Raw genomic sequence first — 15,657 nt, forward strand, 5'->3', positions numbered from 1 at the left:
CACCAAGTACCAGCACGCGGGGCTGAGGAGCAGACCAGAATTTTTGGTCTCTAGGCAAACAGGGGGCGCTGTCTTTAGCCACCTCCCCGGAAGACTCTTATCAGCCCAACCGTGAGCAACACACTTATCTTTCTCAAGTGGCTGCCCCAGCTGCCTCAGGCTCTGTTCTCCAACCTCTGGGGCTGAGAGGAGCCAGGGCTTGACTCACCAGTAACATATTTGCATACCTGGAACCCAGCCTCTGTGAGATGCAGACAGCAGGCGGGGACCTCCAGCCTTACCCAGGAGGGTGAAAGCTTGGAAACTTCTTCAAGGAGTACTAGCCAGGGAGTTTTTCTGGTCTGTTTGTGAAACGTGATAAACAAACCCTAGTGTTAGAGGTTTTGCTGATTGTAGCAGAAGGGGAAGCCTTGGGTACCTTCTCGGTATCCTCTCCTTCAGTGAGGTTTCTTTCTGACTCAGTTACACACCCATTCCCAAAAACGTATAACACTATGTCAAAGAACACAGCTCAGTGGATGTTGGATAAGGAAGCCACACTTTTAGGGCCTCCACAGAGAAAGGATCCCATGGCTCATCTCTGGAGACGAGAGAGATAATGGGACTGAAGGACGCAAAGGGGTGATTAGCCAAATGAACTGCAACCCCAAAGGCCTAGTTCTGGAGGAGAGGTGAGTAGCCTAGAAAGGGGAGAGAAAATCAAATACACTGTACTCGGTGTAGAGTGAGTATTTGGCAGTATTGTATGCCCTGTCCAAAATATGTCCTGACATTTGCTCCCACTGCAGTAAACTTTACTTTTTTTCATGACGACTGCGTATCAGGTTTCCACAGACCCGGTGGGTCGCAAGCAAAGAAAACGGGGTAGGCAAATTTCGTGAACCTAGGGGCATTGTCTGATCAAAGTAAGATCTCCTGTTTTCTTGTCCTGATGGAGTAGCTGCAGAAAGTTAATGAAAGTCAATGAAGGCAGAGGAGACACAGACGAGACCATCTTCTATATGACTGTAAGCTCCCTAAAAGCAAGGATTAGAAATTATTTGCCTCTCATGTCCACAATAGGGCCTGGAGGGTGGTGAGTACTCCAGGAATATTTGTAGCATGGGTGGATGAATGGAGGGCAGGTGAGAGGCACAGGACACGGGAGATAATTAATTAACATAGGGTTATGTAATGATGTTTTGCGGGGGTGGGTGATGGCAAGGAAAGGCTGGAGAAAGATTTCATTTATGTGATAGGCAAATAAATTCTGGAAGTGTTAAGTTAAAACTAGTATGATTGCATATTTAGTTTTGTCATCTTTCTAGCTTTTTTTGAACAGTGCTTAATGCTGAATGAGAGTGAGGGTAGAAGGGGGAAAGGAGGCTTAGAATTATAGCTCATGGGCCTCTCTCATTCTGGATCTTGTAAAATGCAAACCACTTAGCAGTGGACAAATGACTTAATGATGATGTTGTCAGGGCCCTCAGAATAAATATTGCCTTTTCCATTCCCACCGCTGGTTCTACATAGTGCAAGCTGACGTGTCCTCGAAAGGCTGAGATCTCCTCATTCTTACCTTCTGAGTCAGGCAGCACGAGATGGTGAAAAACTTGCTCAAAAAGCATTTGTATCATTTACCCCTGTCCCTTCAAGCCAAGGCGATCTTTTCTGGCCAAGGATCCTGTCCTATAAGTGAGTTGGCTTTTTGTATTTGGCAGTTAGAAATCTAAATTTAAAGTCAAGGTACTTAAAAGTCAGAATGCAGAAAGAGTTTCTATCTCCAGATAATTCTATCATGGAGCTCAAAAGGCTCATCTGGAATATTAGAGGGCAGGGAACTTCAAAGAAAGCAAAACCATGTGTTATTATCAGAGTGAACATAGATCTCTAAGAATTCTGTGAAACCGTCTTATGTGGGTCCATGGCATGCTAGTAATTGAGGTGGACGTGGTCCTGGCTGGTGAGCTAAGAAAGCTGGATTCTTCTAAGGAAATAACTTTCTATGATATCATGATGGGGATGTGCAGGTGCAGTTGGGTGGGAGCCCTTGGCAGCAGGGCTCCCTGTAATGGGTCCAAATCCCTGGTGCCCGTGCTCTCCTGCTCAAGTCACTTCTGCTCATGGACCTGTACTATGACTCACAGGCAGCCAGCAGCAGCTGAGAGGAAATGATGTGGCAACTGTGTCCAAAGATGATGGCTAAATGTTGAAAATAGAAAAGAAAATCCATTAAAAAAATATGCTGTTGTATTTTATAAAGGCTGTGCAAGATTTAAAAAGCATGTTTAGCATTCCAAGTATTTTCCCTTTTGTGTCTTTAGAGACTAGCTCTGAGAGTGATTTTTTGTTTACTTAACATTTAATCAAAAGAGATTTGGACCCCGCCAGCTTTTGAACAACAGCTTCAGTAGCCCTGCCTCTTTGCATTTAGTGCGAAGAGAGAAACTTCAACCAGACGGAGAATTTGATGTCTGTAATATGCACTAAAAGATCAGCTGGTCTAACTTTACAGGGCTAATAAAAGGGAAGAATTTTCCTGTGCTCAGGTCTTTTATGAATTATAAATAACCATTCACTTTGGAAGATAGCACATCATAAAATTTTTTTTCACAAATATGCACAAATCCATTTTAAGATCCAAGGAAAAAGATGTTCAGAAGTCTCAGATGTACTCAGTTTTGATTTCGTGGGGAAACATGTTCTTTTACCATATGGATGCTTTTAAGGGGGCCTTCAGCTGGGGCTCAGTAATGGTACCCCAGTGGCTAAATAAGGGATTTCTTTCCTTCTAACATTATTTCTCTGTTATTAAAGGTGGAAAAACCTTCCACAAATAGCATACTATTAGACTGCTTTAGGGGGTGTCCTGGGAATCAAGGTTATGTATCTGCTCCAGAAATACTGTCTGTAATTATCATTCCTCAGTGGTTCTGAGGATGCAGTCTGGGTGTTTTCATTAATTTCTTGATTCTGCTAGTCTGGAGTGCGTGCCTGCTCTTGATATTCAATATTTTGCAGTAGGAGTTTTTTGTGTTTTTTTTTTTTTTAGGGTCACAGGTCTCTCCCCCTCCCTTCCTCTCATAATAACCATTTCCTGGCTTCTTTTGTCTGCTAAAATAAAAAGGTACGAAAGACTAGATTTGAAAAGGGAGAGAGCTCAGATGTGAGATTCTTCCAAATCCAAGCCTTTATCTACCCTATTTATAATTTAATATGAATATTAAGAGAGAGAGCATTCAGATCTGACAAACAACTGAGGAGAATCCACAGGTCAGACTAGCATATCGATGTCTCTCCCCAGCACATTATTATGAGTGTTTCCAAACAAAGTTGAAAGAATTTTACAGTGAATACCCATATGCCCCACCATCTAGTCGTAGATTCTACCCTTAACATTTAACCATTCTTATTTTATCACATATCTGTACATCCCTCCTCTATTAATCCTTTCAAAGTAGATTGTAAGCATCAATCAATTTCCACTTAAAAACTTCAATATTTCCTTTCTTTTTTTCTGTTGTAAAATTTATATACAATGAAATGTACAATCTTAAGTGTACATTTTCTGAGTTTGAACAAATGTATACCTGTATTCCCAAGCTTCTGTAAACACATAGAACATTACCATCATCCCAGAAAGTTCCCTCGTGCCACTTCCCGTCAATCCTCACCCTTACTTCCCTTCCCGGAGGCAACCGCTGTTTTGAGTTTTGTCACTGCAGATTAGTTTTGCCTATTCTAGAATTTCATGTAAGTGGGATCAAATAGGATGAACTTTTTAATGTAAGACTTCTTTCACTCAGCATACTGTTTTTGAAATTCAGTCATGTTATCGTGTAACACTAATTCATCTGTTCCATTGTGTCGCTGAGTAGTATTCCATTATATGACTATACCACAGTGTGTGTAGCTATTCCCTGCTCATAGATACCTGGGTCATACTCAGTTTTTGGCTATTGTGCCTAAAGCTGTTGGGAACGTTTTTATAAAAGTCTTTTTAAAGACTTATGTTTTCATTTCCCATTTGTGGGAAAAGACCCATTTGTGTTGACTGCTGAATCACAGCATGAATGTGTGTTTTGTTTCAAAGAAACTGCCATTCCTCTTTCTAAAGTGGGTGCACCATTTTGTATTCCCACCAACAATGTAGGAGAGTTCCAGTTGCTTCCCATCTTTGCTGACATTTAATGTTGTCAGCCTATTTACTTTTAAACCATTTTGGTGAGGGTGTAGTAATGCCTCATTGTGGTTTTAATTTGCCGTTTCCCAATGAATAAGGGCATTGAACACGTTGTCATGTGCTTATTTGTCATTCATACATCTTCTTTTGTGAAGTATCTGTTCAAAACTTCTGTTCGTTCTAAATTTTCTTTGTCTTTATTGTTCAGTGGGAGTCCTTTATACATTCTGGACTGATGTCCTCTGTGGAGTTTATGTTTCACAAATATTTCTTTCAGTCCATGACTTGCCTATTAATTTTCCTTTAAATTTTTTTAAATATTTATTTATTTATTTATTTATTTATTTATTTATTTATTTATTTAGAGCCAGCAAGCTGGGGAGGGTCAGAGACACAGGGAGAAAATCCAAGCAGGCTCAGGGCTGTCAGTGCAGAGCCCCACAGGAGGCTCCAATGCACAAACTATGAGATCATGACCTGAGCGGAAGCCAAGAGTCAGACACTTACCTGAGGGAGCCACCCGGGTGCTCCTCATTTTATTTTTTAAATGTTTGTTTGTTTATTTATTTGTTAGAGAAAACGAGATTGCTAGCGGGGGAAGGGCAGAGAGAGAGAATCCCAGTCTCTCAGCACGGAGCCTGACAGGACATATCACAAACTGCAAGATCAAGACCTGAGCTGGAGTCAAAGAGACAGACACTTAACAGACTGAGCCACCCAGGAGTCCCTTGCCTATTCATTTTCTTAAAAAAAAATTTTTTTTTTAATGTTTATTCATTTTTGAGACAGGGTAGCAGAATGTGAGTGGGGGAGGGGCAGAGAGAGAGGGAGACACAGAATCTGAAGCAGGCTCCAGGCTCCGAGCTGTCAGCACAGAGCCCAATGCGGGGCTCAAACCCACAAACCGCTAGACCATGACCTGAAGTCTGGTGCCCAACCAACTGAGCCACCCAGGCGCCCCTTGCCTATTCATTTGCTTAATGGTCTCTAGTGATGGGAAGTTTTTTTATTTTGATGAAGTCTGATTTATCAGTGTTTTCTTTTATGGTTATTGTGACCTAAACAAAGCACATTGATCTCAATAAATGGTGTACCCAAAAATCTATTGTAGCCTCAAAAACACTCAAACCTTCACTGGCTTAATTGCAATAGATGTGTCTTCCTGAAAAAACATCTATTTACATGCATTTTTGGGAACAACTGAGGAAAACCTGGTGACTTGTAAACACTCACTCTCAGTATCCCAGAGGATGAAACAAATTCTAGACCTCCCTTGCTACTTTGCACTACAATAACAAGACTTCTGTTTTCGGTTTGTTTCGTTGCGAAGATTTTTTATTTTTATTTTTAAGTAATCTCTCCACCCAACATGTGCCTCAAACTCACAACCCTGGGATCAAGAGTCGCATGCTCCATAGACTGAGTCTTCTGTTTTATTGGTGGAAAGAGTCACCACCTGGTCAAAGGCATGTTATGGTATCAAGTCAGTCCTTTGGCTTATGAGCATCACAAATGTTTTTTTTTTAATTAATTAATCATATGTTATTGAGAAATCATATTATAAACAGTTTGAATGTATGGCATGAATGGATGAAGTCTTCCCCACAAAGGCTTTAAGGAATTGAACTAAAGGAAAGAAATCTACAGAGAGACCCAGGTGTCAGTGACAGCATGGGACAAAATTAAGAGCAGATTGAAGAGGGGAATGGTCGGCAATGAGAAAAGCAGAACTTGGAAAAATAGAGACCAGCTGAAGAGACATTCAACCTGTTGTGATTCTTTCAACCTGTTACTGGGCTCCACATCTTCCCAAGATTGCACCCCAGACTCTTTGCCAAATGCTGTGTTGTCACTAAAGCTGTTTGATTTCTCCCTTTGTTTCCTTTTGGGACCTAAGGGACACTCAATACGGACATGACATTTTGAAAACTAAACTCACATCTTTTTCACCCTATCTTCATTGTTGTTCTGGCCTACTTTCTCTTAGACACTTTCTTGAGGGTGTGGGCTGAATGTGGTCTTTCAAACTTTCATGCCAACTCCCTTACGTGTCTTTCCCTCTCTGATTCCATCTTTTCCTGGGATCATTAATGTTCTGAAACTGCTCATTTAGTTGTGGGTTACCCTGGGCCTTCTGTGTCTTCTGTCCTCTATTTTTTTTTTTTTTTAAATCACTGAAATGATTTCCTTCTTTATTAGAGACTGATTCAGGAAAGAAAAGGGGGTGAGACTTGAGTGGATGATTTTTGCTGTTTGACTACAGGTTGAAATGAGCAGTTGGATTTTTGGGTTTCATTGATCCTCTAGGTTTTTATAACCAATTCCTTTGGTTACTGATTGTATGATTCTCACTGGAAATTATCTGGAAATATGAACTATGGAGAGAGAGCACCAATTAGCAAAGCTCTAGGTGGTTTTAACCCTGGAGAATATTCCCCAATGACTATGTGGGTGTGCCTGCCAGGCCTGGAGAGGATCTAGGCTAACAATGAGTTTCCTAACCCACCAGTCCTTGTCCAGTTGCTTGAGTATGAAGATTAGATGTGGGTGGTAAGATTTCCTGGCCTCCTGGATCTATTCCTGAAGAGAGCAGATAAGGTCAGGATGAGGGAAGTCTAGGTTCTGAGTTAGAAAAATCAAGTACGATTTCAGGGTCTCTGAAACAAAGATATGTCCTGAGTAATTCATACACAAACATGATTGAAGTAATCAGAAGGGAGAAATGAATGGGGTTAGAGTCACAGGGCCACATGATAAATTATGCCTGGCTATGCAAGTAGGTTAAATCATTTCCTAAGATGTTGCCAACAGCACAAATATCTGCATTTAGCAACACATGCAACCAAAAAGGGAACCAAAAATACTCTCCAAGTTTCTTCTCCTTTGGAATAGCGATTCCTGCTATTTTACTGTCTCCATTGAGGCACTCAGGGATCTTGGGTGAAGTCAGCTAGGTCGGTCCCCCTGGCCAGCCATGTGGGTGGACTTAAGTGGGTACCCGAAAGTGGTGGGGAGGATTGTGAAGCTGTCCTGTTGCCAACCCTCCCCAAGACCATTTTCTGCTCCTGCATATTTTTCTTTATACCAATGGGAGTGGGAGGTGAAAGTATCCAAAACCCAGTCTTGGAATCTTTTTTTTTCTTTTTTTCACTTTGAGCTACTTCAAAATGTATATAAAGTAAAATGCAGAACCTTGAAACCCTGTTTCAGCCTGAAACTCACTTGGCTCAGTTGGATTGGCTGGGCTGCAGGGTCCTTTACAAGCAGAAGAGCCTGGGTTGGATAAGAGAAATGGATAATTCTGGATGGGACCCATGGGAAGCATACACTGATTCTTTCCTCTGACTCTTCCTTTCTTTCTTCCTTCTTTATTTCCTCCCTCCTTTTCTCCCTATTCCTCTCTCCTATTCCTTCCTTCCTCCTTCCCACCACCACCCCCCCCCCTCTTTTGCGCCCTTCCTCTCTTCCTCTCTGTATTCTTGGATGGCAGCTCCATCTTCTAAGGACCTGGTCTGAGAACAAAGGGAGAGACATGGTAAGGAAGAAGACTAAAGAAATTTTCTTGTGACTGAATAAAAACTGACAATAAAAATGCCAAAGTTTGGTGATTATACTGATAACTGAATTGGAAATCAGTACTGTACAGAAGCTTCACTTACTTTTTAGGCAAGATAATTCTTTGGATATATTTACCAGAGTTCGGCAGGAACATCTGGCTGACTAGCAGTTATATTTTCTGAAGGGAGGGAGCAGCCATTGCTACCGTCAAGTATCCTCTAACTTTTCCTTAGTACCATAAGGTTTATCTGAATCTCACAATATCTGTGATCTTCCGAGATCCAAATTTCCCTTCAAGTTGATGTTTGTCTTTCATTTGTTTTCTAATTAGCATTCAGGTTTCAGCCCTAGAGTGCACTGCCAGAGGCAGAACGTCTCCCTTGGTGGTGACCCTTGTTGTCATTCTTCTAAAGTGAATTCACAGGACTGTTCTGTGACTTTCAACTTTGCTCTGTGGTACGAGGTCTGTGAATGTTTAGTTGACAATACGTGTGCGCCTCTCTCATTTCCTGTTTTTAAGGGCTGCACTTAATTTATTTGAAAGGGTGGAATATTTTAAATTACAATTCAGCAGTTTTACTAAGGAAGGCTGTAAAACACAATGAGCAAGGAGTTTTACTTCCTCCTCACAATTGCTACTCCCTGGTTTTGAAATCTTGATATCCTCCAATCAGTGGGAATGACTTTAACTTAGGCTGGAACAGTTTGAACAGCAACCAAGCCATGGCTGGAACTATAGAAGGGCAAGGGATTCCTGCACACTATAATTCCATTTTTCCAGACGCCTTATTAGTACCCGGAATGTGTCTGCCTATGCTTGATATTGTTCTATCATGTTGAGTTCCCCTCCCCCAGGCACAGCATTTGGATTGGTTACAGAATACAGTTGCTCAGCCAATCAAGTGAAACCTTTCTCCTGCAACCCTAGCAACACCTGACAATGGTCATTGACAAATGTTAGCAGAAAAATCCCTCACAAATCCAACCAGCCATGAAAGTGGTTTCTGGCGAGGGCAAACAGCTAGTCCTGCCCACAGAGCACTTTGTGTGGCCAGAGGACTTGGTGTTTGGTGCCAGATCTGTAAAAACAGAACCTGCATGTGGATGCCTACCTCAGTCTGCCACCACTTAGGCTGAGCTGGCTTTGGTCAAAGCCATTGTTGGAGTCAGCGATCTGTTGTATGTGTGTATGTAGGGGTGGGTCTCATCTTCTCCCACACCGACCAAACCCTCATCCCCAAACAGAATATTTTCAGTGGTTGGAGAAAAAGTCCACGTAAAACTTCGGCTCCAAGGTCACACTTCTATGTTGGATGGTAATTTGTTCCTTAGGGTAAGGCAAGAGGAACATTTTCTGAGGGCGGCAAGATACCTGGCTGTGTCCCCAGTGGCACTTTTCCAAGCCTTCTGGCTACACATCTTTCACTTCCCAGCCAGCCTCTGAACCCTGTTAGGGTGCAGTTGGCCTGTCTGGCTCACCTGCGGGCACATTGGGACACTCCTCTCAGGAGGCTGCTAGACCTAATGAGCTCTCACTGCTCTCTGGGAGGCTTCATGACTGAGGGATCTGTAGGCAGACCTGGCAGAGGCTGGGGTGGGGGAGGGGGCAGGGAATGGAGAATAAGAAAGGGGACCTGCCAAAAACATGCACAGACAATTCATACGCAAACACATGTTCCCACAAAGACATAATAGCTGTGTGTATATGATACCCTCCTGAAGTCCCCTTACACGATCATTCCAGTTAGTCTAGCCACCTTGGAGGCATATTTCAAACCCTGGTTGAGTAATTCATTGTGTGGTGATTAGCTGTTAATGAAGCTGAAAATACCTAAATCATCCAAGAAGTAATCTGAATTAATTTTTTTTTTTTGGTTACACTGCAAGACAAGTCGGTGTCAAGACAAAGACCTGGGGGACACAGAGACATTTGCACACACAGATATAATGCACACACAGAGATAAACCTAGGTAAGAGGAACAGAGGTAGAACAACCTGGGGTACAAGATGGGGAAAAGAAAGGAAAGGGAAACTTCAAGGACAGACATGAATTGAAGAATGGGAAACCCAAGGTAACATTTTGAAATTAGTGATGTTCATTCAATGCTCCCCACCCACACCCCAGACACCCTCTATTAGGACCACCCTATAGTGCCTGTCTGAATTTAATTTTCCATGGGGGCTGGGGGGAGGGGGTGGCAGTCAGTTTAACGAATTCCTTGGGATTATAAAACGGTAATGGCTTCAAGTCTTAGCCTTTCAGGGGATAGTGAAATTTTTCAAAGGGGGCTCATTAAGGTCCAAAGAACCAAATCTCTAATGGTTGAATTGTAAATTGAGAGGAATATCTTTAGTGTGGAGATGTGGCCTTGCTCAAACACATTTGTAAGGTAGAAGCCTTACAAAGAAGGCTGGGGAGGGTGGGGAGTGCAGAGGCGAGCCAACCATCAGATGGATGCTCTACAGAACATGGTGTCTTAAATGGCAGAGGAAAAGCAGCAGGCCTGACTTACACACAGGAACAAACCAGGAGTTGTTAGAATATTCCATGTCCGTCCTTCAGGGAACTTGGAAACTTTCTGGTGACTTGAGATATGGAAAATTACAGGGGTGCCTGGGTAGCTCAGTAGGTTGGGCATCCGGCTTTGGCTCAGGTCATGATCTCGCGATTCGATTTGTGAGTTTGAGCCCTGCATCTGGCTTTGTGCTGACAGCTCAGAGCCTGGAGCCTGCTTCAGATTGTGTCTCCCTCTCTATCCGCTCCTCCCCCGCTCACACTCCGTGTCTCTCTCTCTCAAAAATAAATGATAAACATAAAAAAAAAATTTTAAAGAAAGAAAATTATAATAAAGGATACCATACATTGTGTTAAAAACCAAAACTTATGTAGCCATATACATGCACATAGTTCTCGGTTTCTGAAAGAAATGAAGCCATTCTGAAAGGAAGTAAAATTGTGGGCATTGTCTATTGAGGAATCAAACAATTTTCTTCCTTTCCCAGATTTTTAGAAGTTTGTCAGTTATTACTGGTCAAGTTTTCGGTGGGTATGAGCAACTATCAACTATGAAGACTATGGAACAACAACAACAACAAAAAGTCACATCAAATGTTTACTTCTTGCTCTGGAAGTTCAGAAATCTTGTCTTACTTGTGAAACAGAGAAAGACAAAATAAAATTGACAATGTATATAGTATGGTTCTTTGTAACCCAACTTTCCGGGGGGGTCAGAAAGAGCCGTATAAAATATTCGAAGCTTCATGAAGGTGCCTGGAGGGAAGAGGTAAAGGTTCTCACTTAGAGTGGATAGTTGATGCTCAACAGTTTGAACTTGACTTGAGGATAAACCAAGAGCCTACAACTGGGACAAGGCATGTTTATCTTTAGTGCAGCAGTTTGGAGGTGGAGGCATTCCTGCAACAATTGCCTGGCACATTCTAGGCACAAAATATTTGTTGGTGACCCAGAACCACTGCCTCCAAATCGACCTTCTCTCAATTCACAGATACTATCAAAGGAGGAAAACCCTAGAACCCCAAGAGAAACCCATTTCTCTCCTCTTAATCCCCAAGAGATCAGCATTTGCTATTTCCATGGCAACCAGAAGACGCAAAATGGCCAAAACCTGAGAGCTACTTCAGATGAAAGCCAGAAAAAAGAAAATTAACAAGAGACATGTTACAGACAGCATGGATGACAGTGTGGCCAGGTTTCCAAAATTTGGGGAGATTTTCTTATTTCTTTCCTTGGAAGAATACAATGCTGTCCAGAATGTAGCAGTGGAGCTTCTTGCTGTGCTGCTAAATGTTCATTGGGTACTTAGTTTTATTCTTTTCTTGAAAGGAGTGGAGGGACCCATGGGCCTTGGCAGCAATTAAGTGAAGGTAAGCTGTTGGAAATTGCTCTCCTGGCAAGCCTTGATGTTAACCTCAATGAGGAGGCCAGTCTGGCTACAGTGCCCTTGTTCCCTTTCTTCCATGGAGTGAACAAATATTTATTGAGCACCTTCTATTTTCTAGGTAATCTATTCCACACACAACGAAATGAAAACTTACAACTCTGATAAGGGCTCCTAGGAGAAGTCCCTGTAACTACTAGAGTGTGTAGTAAGCAGAGATGACCTGTTAGAGCGGCCAGGCCCTCCTAAGGAAGTGTGATTAAGCTGAGTAGGAGGAAACTGGGCCGTGGTTGCAGGGCCTGGGGAGGGAGAACATTCCAGGCAGTGGGAACTCTTGGGCAAAGGCCCTTTGGAGGAAGTGAGCCTCAAGTGTTCGAGGAACTGAAAGCAGGCCTGAGCAGCCTGTGTTGGCAGAACCCCAGAGCGTGAGGGGAATGAACTTGGGGCAAGGCCAGTTGGAGATGTGAGCAGGAGCCAGGTCATTCTCAGTGCAGAGCCTAGTCTTGCAGGGTGGGTTTGTTAGGGATTTTGGTGTCTATCTCTCCTCATTCCAGGGTGAACTCAAGCTGTAACAGGAATGTATGACAGGTCCTTCTTGTGTGTGATCTGGGAATGGCAGCTTCTGGTTTATCTGAAATCCGTCAGAATATTGCCATACATTCCAGATGTGAACCACCAAGTTTCAAAGAATTATAATTTTATGAAATACTTTAAACCTAAATCACATTCAAGATATTTTATGTATGAAGACTCAGGCACTTTGGAGCCATCACCATGAATTTCACTTATCATCATATATTAACCCCTCAGAAGCCAGAGTTTGACCATCTAATAACTTCCCCTGTATGTGTGACCCACCTGGAATCTGGGAAGTTTGCAAGAAGCCAAAAAAATGTAACAAATTTTAAATACAAATTTTAACAGAGGGTAGGTCCTCATTAAGAACTTAATTGATTAATTTCATTGTACACACAGTTCTAACGAGTGGGTTTTTTGGGTTCCAAGGGCACAGCAGATAGGGAGCAATAATTTAGAAAGGGAGAAGGGATGGGGTGGTATATGTAAATAATTAAAAGTAACAGGGAGCAGTACAAATGTAGAGAAGGAGACCAAAAAAGAACCCCCCCCCCCAAACAAAACAAAACTCCTGAGACAAAAAACCCATAAGAACTGAAAACTATATTAAAAAAAAAAAGGCAGAAAGAGAAAGACTAAAAGCAAACTGGGGCTTTAATTACAGACAAATCTTCTTGCATGCCTTAAGATCTTGAGGGCATCATTGTGTTTATAATAAGACTTAATGCTTAAGAAGTCAGTCATATTTTAGAAGGATTTCTGGGCCACAGAGTCAAGCTCTTAAAAAGGTGTTGGTACTTAAGAAGTAGATCTTCAGTCTTTGGGGAAATTGTTGAGGATGGTTCTTACCAAGGTTCTGTGTAACCACGGGTTTATTGTAGTATGGTTCTGTGGATGTGTTAATACAGATTTTGGGCTGAGAAAATATGTGACATCCCAGCTCTTGCTGAAACTGCTTCATTTTCACAAGCCCTCGAAATCTGGGTTTGAAGAAAATCATTGGAAGTGACGCTTTTCATATGTGAATTGTCATGGTGCTATTCTTGACAGTGAATGAGTTCTTGAATATTTAAAAATATTGTAGGTGATACAATGTGCTCCATAAATACATCTTAAAGTTTGGCTTTCACATTTTTAACTTTAATTTTGATGCTACCTCTTAAATGCAAATAATCTTTCTCCAGGCATAAGGTGCTCTCAAAAGTTATGTGGTTGTCTGAATTGTATGTTTTCACTTCCTCCAGATGGGAATGAGAATGAATAAAAAACAGTCCGAACACTTTGGAGAATGCTCATGCTATATGTTTATGGAATGATTTGGGGGATGACATTATGCGTTGCAAATAAATCCTCCGTACATGTCAGGGCATTTTCTGTCTCCCTAGAGAATATGTTCACACTGTAGTAGTTGATGTTTTAATTGTGTTTTTCTTATGCTATCTCACTTATCAGACCCATCTGCAAAAGAGTGATGGAATTTTGAAGAAATCATTAATTTTCTAAATGACAATTCTTCTATATTGCTACTTTTTCAGTGTTTAACAGCAGGAGTTTTTGTTTGTTTTCTTTTTTCCTCCAGTTGACAGAGGTAAATAAATATGGAAGTAAATATTTTCACATTATCCAATTAAACATATTCTTGGGTCTATCTTGTGACAAGCTTTACAAAAGACCTAGTAAAACGTTACAGCTATTACAAAGGGGAAAGACTAAATGCTCTAATTAAATGTGGCATTTCCTATTTCTTCTGGCTATCAACTAGGTTCTAGGCCTGGTTGGAGGCCAGTAAAACATTCTGGTTCTGAGATGGCTTTTATATGATGAGACTCACCACGGATCTTCAGAGTGGAATGAATAGCAGAATGATACCAGTCTGGTCAGTTTTCACAATACTGAAATTGTATACAGTCTGTATTTACACTAAAATGTTTTTGCTCAAAATTAACATAATATAAAAATAATAGCTTACCTAATATTTAACAAAAGCAAACATTTGCCTCTTGAGAGAGAAATTATTGTTCAAATACAAAATTTATTTTTTTAGATTTTAATTTTTAAGTAATCTCCACACCCAACAAGGAGCTCAAACTCACAACCCCAAAATCAACACATGTTCTACCGATTAAGCCACCAGGCACCTCTCCAAATTATAAAATATAAAGCAAATTTATTTGTAAGCAAGTTGTTAACCTGATCATTTTGTGTATGTCGAGATGTAATGATTTATTTTTCAAAATTCCGGATTGTAACTTATTCCCTCGATTAGCTGAGATGACTAGCAATAATGATGAAGCAATGTCATTTTTTCTTTCTGGAGTCTTCCTTCTAAGCACTGGACTGTGTGAAGTTCTTGCCACTAAAGAGTAGTTTTCAAACTTGGGTGTAAAGAAGCCTTATGTGGGGAGTGACTGATGGTCAATTTATGGTTCCCAGCTCCAGCATTATGTTCAGGTGCACTCTAAGCGTTCTCTCTTTGAAAACCACTGCTCCAGGAATTTGATAAATCTCTATTGAATTTAACTCAATTTTTTCACTTTTTTAAATGTTTATTTTGAGAGATAGAGCGCGAGCGTAAGAGTGCACTTGAGCAAGCAGGGGAGGGGCAGAGAGAGAGAATCTCAAGCAGGCTCCACACAGTCAGTGCAGAGCCTGACAAGGTGCTTGCTCTCACGAACTGTGAGAGTGTGACCTGAGCCAAAATCAAGAGTCAGATGCTTAACCGATTGAACCGCCAGGCACCTCAAATTTTTCATTTTTAAATTAGAAATTTACCTGGGTACGGGTGCTATGCTAGGTCCCTGGATAGGACTCTACTGCCCCTTTCAAATAAATTCCTTTGCCATACATCCATGTAGGCATCCAAGTACACAGAGCAGGTGCTAGATTTGATGCTGGGGGAGGGAGTGTCTCTTCCTTGAGGCTCTCAGTTTAGTTCCTGGGAGTCCTGTTAATGAAGTTTGCCTGTCAGCCTAGCCCCTGACCACACTGGCCGATGTGATATGTGATGTGATATGATGAGTCACAGCATTTGGGAAGCTGTAGACATTTTGTACTCTTATTTCTTACCATTGCCTAATGGCAAATATTGGAGCATAATCAGGGGCCTCTAGTCCTGATTTAGTCCCTGGGGTAGGGTCCTGTTTGAAAAGGGTAATTATAAGTAATTTAGTAACGAATTCTATGAACACCAGGAAAACACTGTAAATATCCCCACAACTAGAGCTGGCACAGTACAAACCAATGATAACATATGGTGACTTACTTCTTCCTTGGCTCAGGGGTAAAGCTAACCCCTGGGGAGGTAGAAGCCTTGCAGTATGGTGCTGGGCACTTGGGGCCACAGAAATGGCTGAGGCATAATCCCAATCCTCAGAGGATTTCTAACCAGGGAAGAGAGAGAATGCGAATGGCTCAGGCAAGTGTAAACATGACTGTAATGCCAGGTAGAATGGTATAGATGC

The 15,657-nt window shown here is 41.6% G+C and overlaps 1 long non-coding RNA gene across 2 annotated transcripts in view; it reads left to right on the top strand.

The window, feature by feature from the left end:
• LOC123606177 overlaps positions 1-12,782 on the top strand; it is a 33,693-nt gene extending 20,911 nt beyond the window's left edge. For both annotated transcript variants that reach the window (XR_006716144.1, XR_006716145.1), the window contains exon 5: positions 10,725-12,782. This is a non-coding gene — a long non-coding RNA (uncharacterized LOC123606177). The remainder of the gene's footprint in view (positions 1-10,724) is intronic.
• The last annotated feature ends 2,875 nt before the right edge of the window (positions 12,783-15,657 follow it).

This window comes from Leopardus geoffroyi, chromosome A1 (assembly GCF_018350155.1).
Source record: "Leopardus geoffroyi isolate Oge1 chromosome A1, O.geoffroyi_Oge1_pat1.0, whole genome shotgun sequence".
Classification (NCBI taxonomy): domain Eukaryota; kingdom Metazoa; phylum Chordata; class Mammalia; order Carnivora; family Felidae; genus Leopardus; species Leopardus geoffroyi.